Source organism: Sorex araneus, chromosome 1, assembly GCF_027595985.1.
Source record: "Sorex araneus isolate mSorAra2 chromosome 1, mSorAra2.pri, whole genome shotgun sequence".
NCBI lineage: Eukaryota > Metazoa > Chordata > Mammalia > Eulipotyphla > Soricidae > Sorex > Sorex araneus.
In genome coordinates, this window is record NC_073302.1 from 387,842,694 (window position 1) to 387,862,835 (window position 20,142).

The 20,142-nt window shown below is 42.1% G+C and overlaps 1 long non-coding RNA gene across 1 annotated transcript in view; it reads right to left on the bottom strand.

Moving 5' to 3' along the window:
- LOC129405611 (uncharacterized) overlaps positions 1-17,050 on the bottom strand; it is a 73,395-nt gene extending 56,345 nt beyond the window's left edge. Inside the window, exons 1-2 of the long non-coding RNA XR_008630684.1 lie at positions 16,930-17,050; positions 15,967-16,075 (exon numbers count right to left, since the gene is read on the bottom strand). This is a non-coding gene — a long non-coding RNA (uncharacterized LOC129405611). The remainder of the gene's footprint in view (positions 1-15,966; positions 16,076-16,929) is intronic.
- Between the last annotated feature and the right edge of the window lie 3,092 nt (positions 17,051-20,142).

A 20,142-nucleotide genomic window follows, 5' to 3' on the forward strand; every position in this document is an offset into this window, starting at 1 on the left:
ATGCCAACAATAATCCCTGATTCACTGCTGGTAATATTCCCTCCATTTCTATGTACCTCTTATGCATATTCCTCAAAACTTCCTGTATCTTGATGTATCATTCATTTTATATACTCATAACATCTCTTCAATTTACATCTGTCTCTCCACTTAAATTTCCTCAATTTCCATCTGCTTTGAAGGTACTTTTACCATCTGTCTGATTTCCAATTTATTTTTAAGCTTGAAATATCTCCAGTCTCATGTCATATTAACTATTTAAATCATGTCTCCCTGATATACCACACTGATACACGGTTGGTATTCTATTGGTATTTAGTGACTGAATAAGTAAATAATTAAAGCCTCTTAATGTTCTACTCTGACTCAACTCTTTATAACTTGTATAAATGGAAAAAAGAAGATGACCGTAAAAAAGGAAGACTGTTTTCTGGGTCTTCTGCTCCAACTGTTGTAACCTTCAATTCTAGTCATTGGTGCTTTATTGATTTCTCAACAGAATTTTTTCTTTTGGAGGTAATTGAAACATGGAACTGATTACTCTAAATGAAATTAAGCAACTTGATTGCAGACATAATTCTTTAAAGAGCAAAAGATACAAATGTGTTACTTAAATACACACTATACATCAAGTAACATACTTGTAAAAATTAAAAAGAAATAATATCATTCCAAAACTACCCTACTCACTAGCATTCTTTCTGCTACAAATTTTTATAGCCTGATGACTACTGTGTTTTATGTGTTCTTTAAACATATAGGGTCTGTATTATAGTGTTAAAACTAGTCACCCACCACATAGTTCTATATGCTTTCCAACATACTGTTTCTATTATGTATACTATTTTAAATTTCTTATGATCTTGTTTAAAATATGTTTATAAATTGTAAATTCTGTTTTCTAGTTTTTTCATCTATGATTTTCCCCCTCTAATGTGGATGGAATCCAGAAAACCCAGAAACAATATCTAACAAGATCTGAGCTGAGAAAGGAGAGGAATGGCAAATAAACATTTTCAGTGTTGGTTTAGGAAGATATTCGATCTTTCAATGTGTTCAACAAATGGGTTTAATAATGTACATTTCAGTATAAAACAGTTCACAACAGAAATATTTGCTACTCAGCCCATTTATCCTGGGAATTACACAACATGGACCATTTTCAATAACTCTTTTCATTATAATGATTTCCTCCTGCTCAAACAACAGAGATGTACAAACCATTTTGGTCTAGAAATATAATATGTCGAGATACATGTGTATTAAAGAAAAATTAAAATAAAATTCTTTTCATCACTTTGGTTCAGTGTTAGATTGAATTTCTCAAGACAGTTTCTAAAGTCTTTCTATTCAGAATGTAAGATTTCCTTTTATTTAGAATTCATATAACTGACAACTTGAAAATGATTTATTATTTTAAAGGCATAGTAATGTAGTTATGAACCAAAAGTTAGATGAGAAAATATTTTTAGGAAACCATTTTTTTTTAATTTGCTTTATCCACTTGGGCAGGGTAGTGAGGGTGGTTTTAGGGCTACTCCCTCCTCTGTGCTCAGGAGTTGAATCGAAGGCTCAAACCAAAGCATCAAGCATATGCAAGGCAAATGCCTTATCTCCTGTACTGTGTCTAGCCTACTTTTAATTTAATAACTGAAAAACCTTGAAATATCTTTTGAGCCATAAAAAGAACATTATATTTAATGTACTTTTGACCTACTTAATTTTTATGTTTGAATATTAATTCATATAAAAGTACAATCACTGTATCACTGTCATCTGGTTGTTCATCGATTTGCTCGAGTGGGTACCAGTAACATCTCCTTTCGTCCCTGTCGTGTGCAAGTGTAGCCTGATGGCGTATTGGGGGCTCTTTCAGGATCAGGGGAATGAGGACCGTTCAGGTGCCAATCCTATAAATGCCTTATAAGGATTTATTTGATCAACCCTTAAGATGACATTAGATGCAAGAGTCTTAAGCCAGATAAAGAAACTGAGAAGTTAAGTAACTTACCCAAAGACATGAAGCTAACATGTGGCGGGGCCTGAATTTGAACCAACACAGCCTGCTCCAGAGCCTTACACTTCCCTGTCTGGCTCTGATCAGGCAGGAAATAAGATGGCAGAAAAGATTTGATGGAATGAGTCATGAATATAACCACTTCTGGCTTCCAAAACTATATCCATTTTTCATATGAAAAGAGAAATAATTTTGAAAGAAACATACATTTCACACATATTCCAGTGAAGGAAGATGATTTTTACTGATTTTATGGCATCACTTGCTTCATATAGTGTTATCTAGGGTGTATGAATTGCATTATACTTAATTAATGCCTTTATGAACAATCTCAGTTAAATCACTGTAACAGAATATTGGTTAGACGTGATATATCTAAAATGTCTAAATCTGGGCTAGGGAGATAACCCAAAGGATTGGAGCACATACTTTGCCTGCAGAAGTCTGGGGTTTGATCCAGCACACCACATGGTCCCTGATGCACTGCTCAGGGCACTGTTTTTGTCCCTAAAACAACCAGAAACCCCCAACAAATTTAGATATGCCCTTAGGTATATAATGTAGATAGCAATTCCTAATTAATAACTATAACCCAGTCAAAGGGTTGGCAAGCTATAGGCAGAGCATTCATTGAACAAATACTTATTTAGTGCCTACTACATTTCAGGTAACTGTTTCAGTAATACAAAAATATGAAAATAGGGGCTGGAGAGATAGCACAGTGGGTAGGATGCTTGCCTTGTACATGACCCAAATTTGATCCCCGGCATCCCATATGGCCTCCCGAGCCCCCGGGATTGATCCTTGATCACAGAGCCAGGAGTAAGCCTTGATCACCAGCGGGTGCCCCCTCTCCCAAAAAGAATTCTCCAAAAGAATATAAAAAAGAATATATTTATATTTTCCAAAAGAATATAAAACAAAATTCCAGCTCTCCTGCCACTTACATTTCTGAAATTGGGATAGAAATCGACACCAAACAAATAAGCAAACAAACCTGTAATGTGTCAGACGGTGATAAGTGCTAAGAAAGAAAGATGGAAAGAAACCTTATGGTAGAAACTTTGTTATCACATTACATTTAAGGTTGTCAGAAAATGTGCCTCTGATGACATTTGAGTAAAACCCAAAGGAAGTGAGGACAGAAGCCAGCCATGTGGAAGTTTGAGTAAAGAGCCTAGCTGCCAGAAGGAACAGTAAATTCAAAGCACTGAGAAGACTCATGGGCATGAAGACTGAAGAACAGCAAGAATCCAGGATATCTGTAGCAGAGAAAGCAAGAAGGCCAATGATAAGAAGCAGAGCGATGGTAGCAATGAAGAGACTCCCTAGAGACAAAACTCCATAAAGACAAGATTCCATAAAACCAAGAAAGGCATTTAGTTTTATATTGAAAGAAATGGGATCATATCAGATGGTTTTTAACACTGCACAGGAATGACATGATCTCACTTTCATTTTAAATGGATATCCTTTGCTGTGTGGAGAAGGCTGAGGAGCAAAAATAGAAGAAGGGAGGCTACTAAAATGGACCCAGTGACAGATGAAGTTATGTCTAATGGTTGAGTATGAAGGTATGGCAGGGTTTGCTAATTTATATAGGGTATTTTAAAAAAGGAAAATGACAGGTATTAAACTTGGTGCTGAATTTTGGACTAAGAAACATGGAAAGGGCTGTTTAAGAAAAAAAATTATGATGGACAAAACTATGGAAGAGACATATTTTTTTTATTGAATAACCGTGAGATAGTTACAAAGCTTTCATGATTGAGTTTCAGTCATACAATGATGGAACACCCATCCCTCCACCACTGCTTATTTTCCACTACCAATGTCCCCAGTATCCCTCCCGCCACTGCCATCCCATCCCACACCCTGCCTCTCTAGCAGGCACCTTCCTTCTTACTCTCTCTCCCTACTTTTGGGCATCATGATTCGCAATACAGATAATGAGAGGCCATCATGTTTGGTCCTTAGTCTACTTTCAGCACACATCTCCTATCCCAAATGATCCCTCCAACCATCATTGACTTACTGGTTCCTTCTCCATCCCCACTGCCTTCTCTCCTAGCACATGAGGCAGGCTTCCAAACGTGGAGTGATCCTCCCGGCTCTGTCTATACTGTTGGTGGAAGAGACAGATTTGATAAAAAATGAAGAGTTCCATTTGGATGTGTTAAGTTTGAGACATCTATTAAGCATTATGCAAATTTTATATGTAATTATGTATGTTTGGAATTCAAAGAGAAAATATGAAAAGAGATATAAATTTTGAAGTGTCAGTATGCTAAACAAAGATGTGGCATTAGATGAAGTAAGCCAGAGTGTGAGAATGAAAAGAGAAATTAAATATGACCAAACATCCAGACATTTCATAATGGACAGCATATTAGTGTTCGTCCTAAGTTCATATGTTGAAACCCTAATCCCCAGTGTGATGGCATTTGGGGATGGCTGTTGGAGAGGTAACCAGGTCTTGATAGAGAGATTGGTGCCTTGATTAGAAGGTACATGAGATAATTCTCTCCACGTGAGGATTGAGCTGGATCCCCCATCATGTGAGGATACAATGAGGAAGAGGGTTTTCACCACCAAGAATCCTAATGGTACCCCTATCTCAGCCTATAAAACTTTGGAAATAAATATTCGTTATTTAAGACATCCAATCTATTGTATTTTTGTCATACAGCTAGAACTAAGATACACACTAACTTAGTGGATAAGAAGAGGCAAAATAACAAGAAGAGTGAATAGGAATGATTATGAGGGAGAAATATAAGAAACAAGGGAGAGAACGATAAAACCTTTTTAAGTAGGTAAGCAATAGAAATGCCATAGTAATGGTCCATGAATTCTTCTGTTTTCAGTGAAATAAAAAGCAGGGGCATATATGGTATAAAATAATATTCCAGAAAGCAGAACTAACTAGGGAGATAAAATAATGGTACATAGAAGCAAGGGGCTATACAAGAAATTTACTAATATTTTTTGCCCTGCCTAGTGGTCCTCAGGGTTTTCTCCTGACTCTGTGATCAAGGCTCACTCCTGGTAGGCTAAGGGACCAATGTGGAGCGTGCAAGGCAAATGCCTACCTGCTATACTATTGCTCTGGCCCTAGAAAGCTACTATTTGGCAAACACATGCTCAGGAGCAGGGTAAAGTTAGGTGGATCTAGATAAAAATTTTAGGGTCGGGCTTGTTCAGCTTCAGTGTTAGAAGATTTTCAGAGGTTGAGGAGAGGACAGTAAGGAGTAAAGGTAAACTTAGTAGACATATCAGCCTCTAGTACCTGGTCAAGGTGAAAAAGGGAACAGGGAAGGATTTGGCAAAGCATTTCCCAGGGAGACTTCTAATGTTGGAACTATGGTACACTCTATGACTGACTTACTATTGAACAAAGAAGTCAAAGGTGAAGACTACCATAATGAGAAGTGCCTATATTTTGAAATATTTGATCTCAATAGGTGTGAAAAATATGATACCTATAGGGAAATGAAAGTGAGACATATAGAACTGTGGTCCAAGATTCTGACACTGAACTCCACAGGATGATAAAAATTCACTTTTGTTTTGGAAGTTACATTCAGTGGTGTTCAGGGCTTACTCCTGGATCTGTGCTGACTTACTCCTGGCTCTGTGCTCAGGGATCACTACTGGTGGTGCTCCAGGGGCAGTATATGGTGTTGGGAATGGGACAGGGGTCAGCTGTGTGCAAGGCAATTGTCTTAAGCCCTGTACTATCTATTTGGCCCCTGGAAATTTGTAAGTGAACACCACAGAGGGAGTTCTGATCATTTAATTGGGTAAATGAACTTTCAGAAGAAAAGTTCTAATGGTGATTTTACGTTCTGGAAGTACCTTCAGATATCAGGCAGGAAGAAAATTGGCAATACAAGACCAAAGTACATGGGATCAAAAAAGAGAGCTAAGATGGGGCTGGAGTGATAGCACAGTGGGTAGGGTGTTTGCCTTGCACGCGGCTGACCCAGATTCGATTCCCAGCATCCCATATGGTCCTCCAGCACTGCCAGGAGTAATTCCTGAGTGTAGTAGAGCTGGGAGTAACCTTTGTGCACCACCGGGTGTGACCCAAAAAGCAAAAAAAAAAAAAAAAAAAAAAAAAAAAAAGGGGCTGGAGAGATAGCACAGCGGGTAGGGCATTTGCCTTGCACGCGGCCGACCCGGGTTCAAATCCCAGCATCCCATATGGTCCCCTGAGCACAGCCAAGGATAATTCTTGAGTGCAGAGCCAGGAGTAACCCCTGTGCATCTCCAGGTGTGACCCAAAAAAAAAAGCAAAAAAAAAAAAAAAAAAAAAAGAGAGAGCTAAGAGAGGAGAGAACTTTAAGAAAGAATTAAATTCAGCATTAGAGATTAACAAAGCCTAATAATTAAGAAAAATCTGCCACTGACTGCATCAATGACAATACTAGAAAGAATAATCTTAGAGAGCAGAGAAAGTAATAGACATCCTTTGAAGGTGATGTGAATACCCATACCTGAAATGTCTGCCATGCATTCCATCAGGAAGGCAAATCTAGAGATAACTCTAAACCCTATGATAGGCTGAACCTCATATCCGGAGCACCCTGGAGGAGGGCAGGTTAGTCCCCACATGACCTCCCTCCCATTGCCCTATTCTTCCTAGAGCCTGGCAGTCATGCCCACAAACTACCTCTGACACCATATAAGCTCCTCAATTGGCCATGATCCACATGGTGACCAAACTCATTGAGGTTTCGAGAGAATTCAAGATGCTGCTCTGCCTAACAATCATCGATTTAAAGAAGGCCTTTGATTCTGTTGAGACTGAAGTGGTCATCGAAGCCCTAGCCTGAGTTCGAAGGGCGTTCAAACTCAGTACATCAGAATCCTCCTCGAGCTGTATTATGGATTCACCACCAGGATCTCATCAATCTACAAGGAAGTGATCAACAGAAAGAGAAGGGTTCAGCAGGACGACACCATTTCACCGAAACTCTTCAGTGCCACCCTCAAGAATGTCATGCTACAATTGGAATGGGAAGGAACGGGAGTGAAGACAGACGGTCAGGAACCACACCATCTCCACTTCGCTGATGACATCATTCTAATAACACCAAACATTAGCCAAGTGACATGAATGCTGGCCAACTTCGACGACTGTGAGTGTGGAAAGGTTGGACTGCAGCTGAATCTCATGAAGACAATGTTCATGAGAAACAAACTAGTTCCTGATGTTCCATTTGCTCTCAACGGAACGAACATCTCCGAATACACCAGCTATGTGTACCTGGGTCGAGAACTCAACATGAGAAAAGACTTGGCAGCAGAACTGCGCAGGAGGAACAATGCAGTGTGGAAGGCCTTCAAGAGCCTCGAAGAAATTTTAAGAGGACGAAGAACCTCTGGCTCCGGACACATCTTTTTGATGCCACCATTCTTCCTGCACTAACATATGCCTCAGAGACCTGGGCCCTATGAAAACAGGATGAGAACGCTATTAGGGTATCCCAAAGAGGAATTGATCATGTTTCACTCAAGTGAGAAAAGGAATCTGGGGTTCCAATCTCCATCAATGATCGAGGATGAGGGATGCTGACTCATTTGCTAAGGCATCAAAAATCAGATGGGCCGGACACGTAATGCGATTTAGAGACGACCACTGGACTAGAGACATTACTGACTGGATTCCATAGGATGTGAAAAGATCGCGTGGCCTCCCACCTACGAGATGGTCAGACTTCTTTGTCAAAACCCTGAATGAACGGTTTGAGGCTCTTCATGTTCCTGGAGTGAGCAGATGCCATTGGGCTACACTAGCACGCAACAGGGACAAATGGAGATGTTACTGTTGCCTACTCAAGCAAACTAATGAGCAACAGGATGACAAGTGATACAGTGATTACTATTAAGTGAATATCTCTGATATCAAGCCTGTTTAAAAATTTGTTTCTGTTCCTCAACTTCATTTTCTGCAAAATGGAAATAACTAGGAGGCTTAAATAGTTTCATGTATAGCAACTATTTAGATCTATTCTGACAGGATGTAGATCTGTTAACTTTTTCCATTCTTTTTTGTTTGATTTTTTTTCTTGATCTCTGTTTCTGAGTCACACCCAGCAATACTCAGGGATTAGCCCTGGCTCTGTGCTCAGAAATAACTCCAGATGGTGCTTAGGGGACCATATGTGGAGCCAGGGATGAAACCCAGGTCAGCCGCATTCAAGGCAAGCACTCTACCTGTTGTTCTATCTGTCCAGGCTTCTCCTCATTATTTAGCTTAACTTTTTATTAATCATATCTTTAAAAGAATTTCTTCTGAATTCTCTCTTATATGCCTCTTTTACAAACTTCTCCCCTCCTAGACTATCACCCATCTGTGGTTTTTTTGTTTGTTTGTGTGTTTTTTAATTATTTATAGGGACTTGTAAGTTGGCTCCTTCTTGACTTTGGCATCTTGGGCCTGCTACTACCTAAGTCCTCTTCCTTGCATGAGGCTTTTGGCCTGTTGCTATTCTAAGAGGCTCTTTCCCTGCTCAGAAATCTTCTGTTTTGTGTTGCCTGATAATCAGATTGTCTGAATTAATTGGCTCTTCCTAACCAAGCACAGACCCAGGTAAGTGGACTCATCAGACTACTCAGCTTTAAGAAATTTTATTATGCATGTTCCTGTTTGGGGAGGTGTGGAGATGCTTTTAAAAAAGTGGAGACATGTGCATTGGACAATGGAAATGGAATGCTTTCCTATCTCCCTAAGAGTTCATCCTAAAGGACAGAGCACAGAATCTTAGACAGAGAGGAAGTAGGTGAGCAAGGTGTGCCTCAGAAAAATATCAGGTCACTTCTCAGATGGAAAATTATCTAACAGTACCTGTGTTTCTTAGAATGCCATTTCTTACAGTCAACCAATGCTTTTTTGTTCTCTGATTCTTGGCCAGGTTTAGAGTTGAAGAAAAAAGCTGCCCCTGCCTTGAATGAGTTCTTCTCTCATGGGGAACTTCAGTAGGAGTCCGTAGTGAACAAACAGGAGCTGTGTGGTTCAGGTATTTAATAGCCCATGAACAAACGCAAGAAAACTGTAAGAGTAGTTGACAAGGAATTGAGTATCAAAGGACAGGAGGCCATGGAACTTTGGGAAGTTGAGAAAGAGAGTTGGCAGCACTTTTTGAGTATATCTAATTAGAGAGTGTGAATATAAAACACAAGTAAACTTCTAAGTTAAGATATTGAAATGATGACAAACAGGGTGATATCACACAAGAAAAGTAGGAACTGCGGCCTGTGGGTGAGGGACTAAGGTGTGGGCAGCAGAGTGAAAGGTTTTGAAGATATATATCAGTAACCGTGGATTTTAGATTCAAGGGAAATAACAGTGACTGTAGGCCATACCAAAGCAGTAAAGAAAAGAAAAGGAAGCACAGAGCCACGTGGTAGATAAAGAGTGAGAATAACAGGAAGTACCTGAGCTAAGGTAGTTCTGGACAAGAAAGAGGTTGAAGATGAGACAACCCACCCTCTCCATTTCTCACACCCCCAGAGCTAGTCGTGATTTTGTTGAGGCTCAGGATAATTTGGCGGGTACTCTATTTCTAAGGTTGCTCAACCTTGCAAAGGATGGCTATTTTACTCATGTTAAAAAATGATAAAAGTGTTAGTTGTTCCTAATAAAAGAGTCAGAAATGTGACTTACTTTCTTACTCTTTTATTAGGATGAAGAGTAAGGATGTGAATAAGAGTAAGGATGTGAATGTTGAAGAACCCAATCCAAGTCACACAGAGAAGCCAGACCTCTAATTCACAACTCTCTGGGTCCATACACCTCAACACATTCTTTTCTTGCACATATAGGTAGGACCTTAAGACCATACACATGGGCTTTTGTGGTAGAAAATAAGAACAAGGAGACAACAGTCTGTACTTCACAAAATTTCATAAGGACTTTGGATCAGCAGCTTCCTGGATTTATGATATTTCTGGAGCCCCTCTGACTCAGAGCATCTGCCATTGATATCCCCCCCACCCTATATACCCGCCCACACCCCACTCACTTTCAATGCCTCACAGGAGTGGGTTACAGATACCTTGTCTTCCATAGTTATGCTTCTTGATACACTTGAAGAATTTCTGCATTTACCCAAGATTTCTTGAGTATCCTTGTTCTATGTGTACCAATTTATTTAGCATATCTTAGCAACATGATTGACTAATTAGTCACACTTACTTTTAGCCAAATGATTAAAAACAAAAACAAAAAACTTCCCTTCTTTCTCCCTGGTGTTTTTCTGATGAAAACATTAGTGGGTTTTCATTGTTTTTCTAGACATTTTCATTTCTATTTAGCACTGAAAAACCAGAGGGTGTATTAGAAAGAACCCAATATAATTTGCATTTGAAATCATGACCCCTCTCTCATTTGGTGTTGTCTGAGGTCTAAGTCTCCTTCTCTGATGCCGCTGTTAGGCGGCTTATAAAACAGTGTTTGATAATGGCACAAATATTGTATGCAGGACTGGACTGTAATACTTTCAAGTTACAGCATTTACACAAATTATCCAGTCTTTTTTTTTTTTTGGCTTTTTGAGTCACACCCAGCGATGCACAGGGGAACTCCTAGCTCTGCACTTAGGAATTACTCCCGGCGGTGCTCAGGGGACCATATAGGATGCTGGGAATTGAACCCAGTTCAGCTGTGTGCTAGGCAAATGCCCTACCTAATGTGCTATCATTCCAGCCCCCAAATCATCCAGTCTTATCATCTCATTTACCACTAAGGACTTTAAGACCCAGAGTTGTAAAAGCATTGTCAATGTCACACAGGCATATTGTGACAACTTCAGGATAAATTTCGGTAACCTCCATTATACTTGCATTGCTTCTCTTGCAAGGGAAACATTCTTTGCTGCCTTTTTCTGAACTATTTTCATTTGTCTTCCTCTGTGATTAGTAACCCCATTAAACAGGCATAAACACTCAAAAGTCACAAAGGCTAAATGACTAGGAAGCAACAACTAGTAATAAAGTATAAGTCTCCAAATTTTGAAATTAATAACGGTTATCTCCTTAGATATATTCATGTAGATATAAAGGATTTGGACAAATAAAGCCAGCAGAATTTCCAGGTTCTGGGATTATTATTATATTGGTTATTTACCCCAGAGTTCAGCATCTGCTCTCTTTAAACAAAACACACTTAATTGGAATTTTCCAAAGAAAATTATCCAAACATTCTTGGAAATATTGGAAAATTATCCAATATGTAGTTGGGGGAGATTGGGGCCATACCTGGCAGCAGTGCACAAATCTTACTCCTGTTTCTGTACTCAGATGTCACTTTAAACAGTGTTTGAGACTACAGATGGTGTCAGGGATCAAATTGGGCCAGCTTTGTACAAAGCAAGTGTCTTAATCTCTGTACTATCTCTCTGGTCACTTATCCAAACAATTTTTTTTACAGATAATATTTTAATTTTAATTTTTTCAATTTTTTTGGGGGGGACGGGCTGGAGCGATAGCACAGTGAGTAGGGTGTTTGCCTTGCATGCGGCTGTCCTGGGTTTAATTCCTCCGTCCCTCTTGGAGAGCCTGGCAAGCTACCGAGAATATCTCGCCCACACAGCAGAGCCTGGCAAGCTACCCATGGCATATTTGATATGCCAAAAAACAGTAACAAGTTTCACAATGGAGACGTAACTGGTGCCTGCTCGAGCAAATCGACGAACAAGGGGATGATAGTGCTACAGTTGGGAGGGCATAGGGTCCCTGATATAAGACAAGAACCTTACCTGCTGTACTCTCTGGCCCCAATAATAGATCAGAGTTTAGGAATTTTTGGGGACAAATTAAGAAATTTATCTAAACATATATTCTTTCAGATGAAGATGTTTTAAATGATAAATATCTGTAACATCAAAGAATACAACATATATATATATATATGCACACACATATATATAAAGTGGCCAGAAGACCAGTTCTCTCTTTCAAAGCAAGATGGAACATTGTCCTTAACTTAGAATATGATTCTAGTTATGTCACCATTGCAGTTTACTCCATGCCTGCAGACTGAAGGAGAGAGGAAAGAATCCTAGGTATCATTATTGATCAGCTACCTAGTCCAATGCCGTAGCCCAGTCCTGAAACACAACCAGGCATGCTGGATATTCTGGTGGAGCTCAGGTTGATGGATAGCTGAGTCTTATTAAGATATTAGGAAGATAAAAGTTAGATGGTCTCATGGAGTATGAGAAAAGGAATTTGTCAGCTGCAGAAATCTCATAAGTTCTAAAGAGCAATAGGACTTTGAAAGGATAAGATTGAGGGGGGAAAAAAGGGCTAAACTAGCACACTGATCCTTAAACTTTGAAAGGATAAGGACGGGCTTTGAAAGGATAAAATGTGGAGGAAAGAGCTAAACCGGCACATTGATCCTAAACTTTGCTGGGATTATATTTAAAGGTATTCTAATATATCCCACTGAAGGAAATTTTAAAAAACTAGTCCCAAAGAAGAGAGACTAAAGGATACAAAGTCAATTTTACAATTATCAAATAGTTGTTAGACTCAAATACTTAGCAATTCTCTACAAGTCATTGGGAATATCAAATTAAGCAATTTTGAATACATTTATCGTTGGGTTTAAAGTTGGATCTTTTTTTCAGTTTGTGATCAAATATTTGCTTCACAGAGCCATGCTACTTTGGACTCCCCCCAACTCCACTCTAAATATTTTAGTTTTATATTATTTACAAGAAAAATACCATTGCGAGACAAGATGAAATAGCTACATGGCTATTGACACATGCACTGTTAGATTGATGCCATGGCATAATGACAAGACATAGATGTGCCATTCACTTCGAAAGAATCAGATTGCCTAAACAAGCCATAGAGCACTCAGTTTATATCTCTTGTCCCCGGGATATTAGCAAGTGCTTTCTTCACTTGACCTTGCTATAAAGGCCATTCAAAGGCTCCCAGGAACCTTTCTTTGCCCTTTCTCTTATCTCCCAGATCCCACTTTATCATCATCCAGTCCCACTCTATTTATACCTTTATTACTTCATCTGAATGGATTATCAAAACATGCACATAACTTTTATTTCAACCAAAAACATGTATAGCTACATAATTGTCAGGGCATGTGTATATTTGAGATGTAAGTATTATTTTAGAAAAGAAGCACCAGAACATAGTGAAAATCAAAAGACATTCTCAAGAGAAAGGAACTACAGGTATTTCCATGTGATCATCTCCATCTTTTATAAGTATTGTCTTGTGGTTGATTTTCTGATTACTCAAAATTCTAATATAAATGGTAAAAGGATCTAAAGAACAGGTTTGGAACATGTCACAACAGCAAGCCAAAAACATACAGATATTAACACACAAAATACATGAGAAAGAAAAAAATGGGGTGAGAGAAAAGAGGATGTTGATAATATAAATATGAATATGGTACTAAAATCTCACTTGGAATAATTAGAATAGTAGAATCCATGAAAATGGAATGTTTAAAAATACAATAATGTCTGGCTTTTTTGGTCCTTAAATATTTGTAGGTTAAGACCTCATATGTTTTTCTTCTTACAGCAAACATAAAAAATTTTAAGTTTATTGCTCAATTGCAATGCATCAAATCATACACAACAGTAAAAAGAGGGGAAAGCCATCACTTACAAACTGATGAAAAGTAGTTGATTTAAAAGATTAAATTAATTTATAAGATTCAGTTGATTGAAGGATTGAAGAGTGAATTTTAAAAATCATTTAAAATTCAGAATTTTACAATTGAAAAAGCTCAAAGTACAACTAATTTTTCAAGAATATTTGGCAAATTTTAAAAATTATACTTTAAGAAAACACTGAAAAAAGTCTTAAAAATGTCTGGAAGAAAAAATACATAATAAAATGCATTACATTGTATTATTTCTATTAAGACTAAAGTTTTTCATAGTTATTACTCAAATAAGATACATACTTATATTTATATACATATATACACACTCACATATTTATATGTACACATCAGGTTAAAAATAAGGATAGCTAATTTCTAAGTTATAAACCAGAAAATATTTTTATCAAAACAACAAGCAGATCTTTATAGGATAAAAGCATATATTAGCATGAAGTTTCAACAAAAATTAAGATGTAGTAGATTATAGCAAAATCAAATTTGAATTCTGGGAAAACGTATTTTATAAATATAATAATCCAATATAAGTTGGAGATCATTTAGAATTAGACTTAAATTACAAACTTATAATTTAAAATAAGTTATTCATTTCTTAAGCAAAATTCTAAATTATAGACTAGAACTAAGAATTTTACTTTCAGTGAGAACAAAAATTTTCTTATATTTGATATAAATTGTTCTCATATAATATACGTTTATTATGTAACTCTCAGTGTAAGATACAGCATCATATTTGGAGAAAAATCCATGGATTTTAAGTCTTAGAAACCTTGTAAGATAACTTGCAACTTTAGAATATTTTACATATGGAATGAAATACTAGTGGAAATCATTATTTATTAATGTTATCTATTCACTCATAGGAGATTCCTAAACAAAGGACTCAAAATTTAGTTTGCAATTTATAAACTTTGCACAAACTGTGTTAAAACTTGTTGCCCACAGAAAAGTTATTTCTAAACAAAAACAATCTGATATTTACTAATTTTGTGCAATACATTGTAAAATTTCGTGATCTTAGGTTTTAACGAATTGGAATTTAATGTGAATCATAACCAGGGAAAGTGAGTAACAAATTACCATATCAGAGAAAGCAAATGACAGTTAACATACATAATTAAATAATCTTTGATTATTTTTCACATTGTCCAAGTGATGTAGTAACCTAAATCACACAAGATGTAATTCAACTGTGGTTGCTGTCAAATACAGCAATTAAAATTGCAAGCCAATCTAGAAAAGACATTTTTCTGTTAATTTTAAAGATATTTAGAGCTAATTAATTTTAAACAAATTATTTATTTAAAAAAATTCTTGCAATCGTTTTCTGGCTTCTGTGACTATTGACAGTTATTTCTGAATTACATCAATGTGTTCATTATCAGAAAATAAATCTTATTTTAAGAACCATTGATAAGTGTGAGCAGCTAGCTGTTAAATGGAGGACTCCCATGTCTGCTTCTGATTTAATGTATAATTAGTGATTTGTAATAAGTCAATATTTCGTATAAATACAAAGTAGCAACTTGGTTTTTTAAGTCTATAAGTTTATAAAATTATGAATAAATTTAGATAGAAATTTTATTCAGAAATTGAATTTTATTTTGGAAAGCATGCTCCTACAAACAAAATATATTCCATGAATTATTTTAAACATGAAAAAACATAATTATTCACTTTTATTATTTAAGAAAAATTATAAGGTATAGAAAAATTTTAGCTTATGGAAATTTAACATTTTTTATTTACTTAACATGTCACTTTATCCTCAAGTACAGAACTTTAAAAATTTTTGATCTACTGAGAAATTAACAACATGGTTTAATTCAAAAGTTAAAATATTTTAGAGATATTTCCAAATACAACAGAATTTTTCCGGGTTTTGATTATTCCACAGAGTACTGAAATTAATTTAAAATTTTTTAGGTTGACTGCAATTTGAAATGGTTTAAAGAAACAAATTTTGTAAGATTTCTACAGATAGATTTCAGAGACTACTGAATTTTTCATCAAAAGAGCTATCTTAAGGTTTGTTTTAAATCATTATAGAGAATTTTTTTTGCAAAATGTCATGCTACCTGCAATATTTTATTCAAATTTTCTCAGCAGGTAAAGCACACACTTTCACAAGGTTTGAAATTTCAAAATTCCAATAGTGCATTTAAAATGAGCACCCATCAAATCACATTCTCTCCTCATTGTTTCTATGAGTGTGTCACTCAGTCCTGTTTTTTTACACCAAATTTTTGTGTTTTTAGTTCCCCAGAAATACCTTAGTGAGTCCTCAGCAGTTGCTAACCAGTTAATAATTGTGAAGCGGCCAGCCCCTTCAAGTAGATCGTTAACCACAGGAGTGCCTGACAATTTCCAAATCATATCCTCTGTCCAAAAGAAAAAGATAGGGCTTTGTGAGGCCGAAAGGAAGTGAAGGAAAACAAAACAAAAGTAGCTCATGCTGAAAGTGAAAAGTGCTTGGACAGATTAGTATTTTCTTTTCTACAAGGCGTCCTGCCAAGCTTTTTTTTTTTTTTAATCGAGAATTATTTTTTTGGTCTAATTTTTTTCAGTTTCTTGGAAAGTGTTGGTGTATCACCAGTCCCGCTGGCCGCTCGGAATTATTGCTGCTGGTTTTGTGTTTTGTCCCAGCCCAGCCCATCACAGCTCGCCGACACCCCACCTCGCTCTGTCAAAACCCCAACTCCGAGGAGACCCTAGGGTTGGAAACTCCTCCGATTCCCGATCACTGTCTTGCCTTTCTCCATCAAGCTCCTTCTTGGAGTTTTTCAAGATCCCCCCCCTCCCCGCCCCCCGCATCCAGTTGCAGTAAAAGCCGGAAATTTTCATTTAACTGCGCCCCCCCAACTACCCCTCGTCTCGCCCCCCACTCTCCGGCGCAGGGCTGGGGAGCCGAGCAGCTCGGAGCTCAGCCAGGGCTCGGCCGCCTCCTCTCGGTCCGGAAGGCTTTAATTTGCACACTTGATAGCGGCGGCTCGGCGAGCCCCCGGCCCCATCGCCGGGAGGGTCTCTGGCCGAGTTGGCCTCCCGGGGCCCCCCGCCCACACCCCTGCAACTTCCCAGCCTCGGGCCCCCAGCTCGGCCGGAGCCCCGCGGGCCCCGACCGCCCCCAGCGAGCGGCGCGGGCGGCGCCCTCCGCCGTCCCTCCGCCCTCCGCGCCGCCGCTGTGCCCACCCCCTCGCTGCAGAGCGCTTCCAACTCCTTCCTCCGAGCCGCTTACCTGCTCTGCGCCGCGGCGGACACGTGCGGGGCTCGCACCCACGCCCGCGATCCCCCCGGGAGGCCTCTGTCGGCCGCGCAGTCCAGGTGAGGAGCTGTGCGCTCGGGTGGGTGGGCTGCGGGGTGGGGGGTCCTCATGGGAAAAATTGAAGGGAGGGGGGGTGGCTGGGGGTCGTGGGTGTGGGTGTTGGGCTGGGGGCTGTTCTCGAAATCCGCTATGGTTTAACCCTTTGAGGACCGAGCCGGGGTAATTATGAGGGGATACTTTGGGGGAACTACCTAATTGGAAAAGGGGGTTATCTCACACAACTGCTCACGCTCACCTCCTTCCTACCTCCCACCCACCCCAAGTCTGTTCCTGCACTGCCCTGCTCAGAATGCACTTTTTTTTTTTATCCACGCGGGACCATGTGTTTCTGGATTCCGTGCAAGTTTGCCCACGAAAGCTCCCGCTCCAGCTTGCCGAGGTGTGGGTATGGGTGTGGGCTCCACCTTCCCACCCGGAGATAAAAGTTAACGCTGGCTCCCCTCTGGCAACCCTGCGGGCATGTTATGCACGCTTGAGAGAAGTGCACGCACGCGGTCAGTGCTCCGGTTGAAGCCCCGCAAAAGCACACACAGGCACACACAAAAGCCCGCACGTTTACTTCAGTCTCCAATGTGCTTTGATCACTTAAACGGCCCGAGTGCACCATCACGCCCCGAGACGAGCGACCTCCGTGGCCGCGGCGCACCCGTCACTGTGCACGTGGGCGCATCTGCGTGTGCGCACATGCGGGAGCCCTGGTCCCCCGGGCGGCCTTCGCGGTGCTGCGCTGGTGGCGACCCTTGCGGTGCTTGGCAGGCTTCGGAAGAGGCACATGAAGGATTTCATTGAGTGTGAAGACAGAGAGCAGAGACAGAAAGCAGAAGGAGGCGGCTGCAGCCTTTGTAGTCGCGGAGGAATGCGGAAATGTTGAAGCACTATGTCAAACTTTTTTGAAACGGGGTCAAGTCACATTCAGCCAGCGTGGGAAAGCAACAACAACAACAAAAAAAAGTGGAGGAGAGGGGTGGGGGCGAGGCTCTGGAGCTCCCATTTCTCCCCGCCGGAGCCCACCGTCCGGGAAGCGAGGGGGGAGTAGGCGGGCGGGCGGTGCGGGGCCGGGCGGGGGCAGCGGGCGCAGTTCCCTGCGGGGGTGGGACGTCCCCGACGCTTCCTTCGCTGCGGAGCCGCGGGCTGGGCTGGACTGGGGCGGGGCTGGGGGGACGCCGGAGGGGCGGGCTGCGCAGCCGGAGGCGGCTTCTCGGCTACCTGTGTGGCCCTCGGCCTGGCGCAGACCCCCCGGCAGGCTCTGGGGGCTCGCTCTTCGGCTTCCCCAGGCTTCGCCGTCACCTTTTAAGGAGAGTTCTAAATGGAGTGAGTGTGAGGGGCTGGACGCGCGCCGTGGGGGTCCCGCCGTTTGTTATTTCTCTCATTCCTGGCGGAAGGGGAGCTGGCCAGCGGTGGCGGGGCAGGTAATTCCGAGGTGTCCCGAGCATTCCGAACACGCGGCCGGGTGGTGAATTGTCCGACCGAGGCCCAGGCGGCGGTGGGGAGGAGGCCCCCGGGTCCCAGATTGCAGCTGAATTGGGGAGGTTCTTTGCACCCCGGCTCGCGTGCTTTGTTGTGCGGAGGCACCCAGGGGGTGAGGGGCTGGGGGCTGGGGTGGAGGGATGCCGACAGACCCCGACTTAAACTGAAAGGGCCATGGAGCTGCCGCCTCTGCTACCTACATCGGGGACGATCCTGGGAACGGGAAAGGTTCACGAGTCCTGACCGGAGCGCGCAGTTTCTTGTTTCTCCCCGCCGGGGGCCCAGCATTTTAACTCCCCACAGCCCCTTTAAGGATATGGGGGGGCGGGGGCGGAGGAGGAGGGTTAAGTTTTCCAGAAGTGGAAATCAATTGAAAATTTCCGGGCAGGTCACGCTTTTGCTACCTTCCACCCGAAGTTTATCTTTTGGGAAGTGACTAGAGTGCGGTGAGCACCCCTTTCTTTCACCTCTAGGGCCCCCAGTCGGTAACTCCCCCTTCCGTGGCCCCGTCGCTCTCCCGCCCCCGGGTTAGTGGGATCCTCAGCCCAGCCCTCCGCGTTGTGATGGCTTTGCACCAGGGAGGTCCTCCTAGTCGGAGGAAGAATTTCCTTCCCAATGCAGTTTCCTTTAGCCCCCCCAAAAGACCACTTGTATGTGCAAGTCGTTTTTTTTTTTTTAAATGCCCCGTCGTAGAAAAACTGAAAGTAGAAAGAAAGGAAGCAATTTCCGAGCAGATGTCTGATCATTCCTTCTCGCACACTCCCAGCATCGGGTTACAGGGTCCCGGGAGCCCCCACCCACATTCTGCGGCCCCACACGGCTGGACCTCGGAGCCCCTCCGCACCAGCCCGATTCCCCGAACCCCCCACCCCCGGCACTTCCGCAGCCCCTTTCCACGCACGTCCAGACCGGGGGAGGCGGGGAGGGTAGCAGCTCGACACAATGATATAGGGATAAATATTAAGCCGTGACATTGACGTGCCCGGCGCCTCCCCTCCCCCGCACTCCCGGCACACTCTGGGCTGCTCGGCACGCCCCCTCCCGTTCCACCGGGTCCCGCGCGGCGCGCTCATCCCCGAGGGGCCCCTGCTACCTCCCCGCACGAAGACGGCTCCAGCCTGCAGGGAAAGCAAAGTAACTGCGCTTTTGCCGGAGGAACCAGGAAGGATTAAGCGGCCTGGGAGAGGGCTGGAGAGCGCGGAGGGTAGCGATGGGGGCTTCGTGCAGGAGGGGAGGGGAGTCTGCAGAATCCCCAAGGAAGGCGCCTGGGATGTCTGACTGCACTTTCTTCTTGTCCTCCCGTCTCCTCTTTTTAGGTGCATCGGTTGTGGACTGAGACGCTCTCCGGCAGAGACCATGTAATCGCTGGGGTGTCTGCAGAGGTCTGAGCTCCCGCGAGGAAGAGGAGGGATCCGCTCGCTCTTGGGCGACTCGGCAGGCGGAGTTTCGCGGCGGCGGCACCAGGGTTGTGCCCGCCCGCCCGCGGGGAGGTCGCTCCATCCAGCCGCGAGAGCCGGAGCACCCGAGGGTGGGAGTCGGCGGAGGTGAGGGAGAGCTAGACCGAGCTCCTCCGGCGCCAGGGCACGAGGGAGCCCGGGAGGAGGCGAGCGAGCGGCTGCCGCGGACGATCCGAGCGCGCCCCCCGCCCGCCCCGGCGGC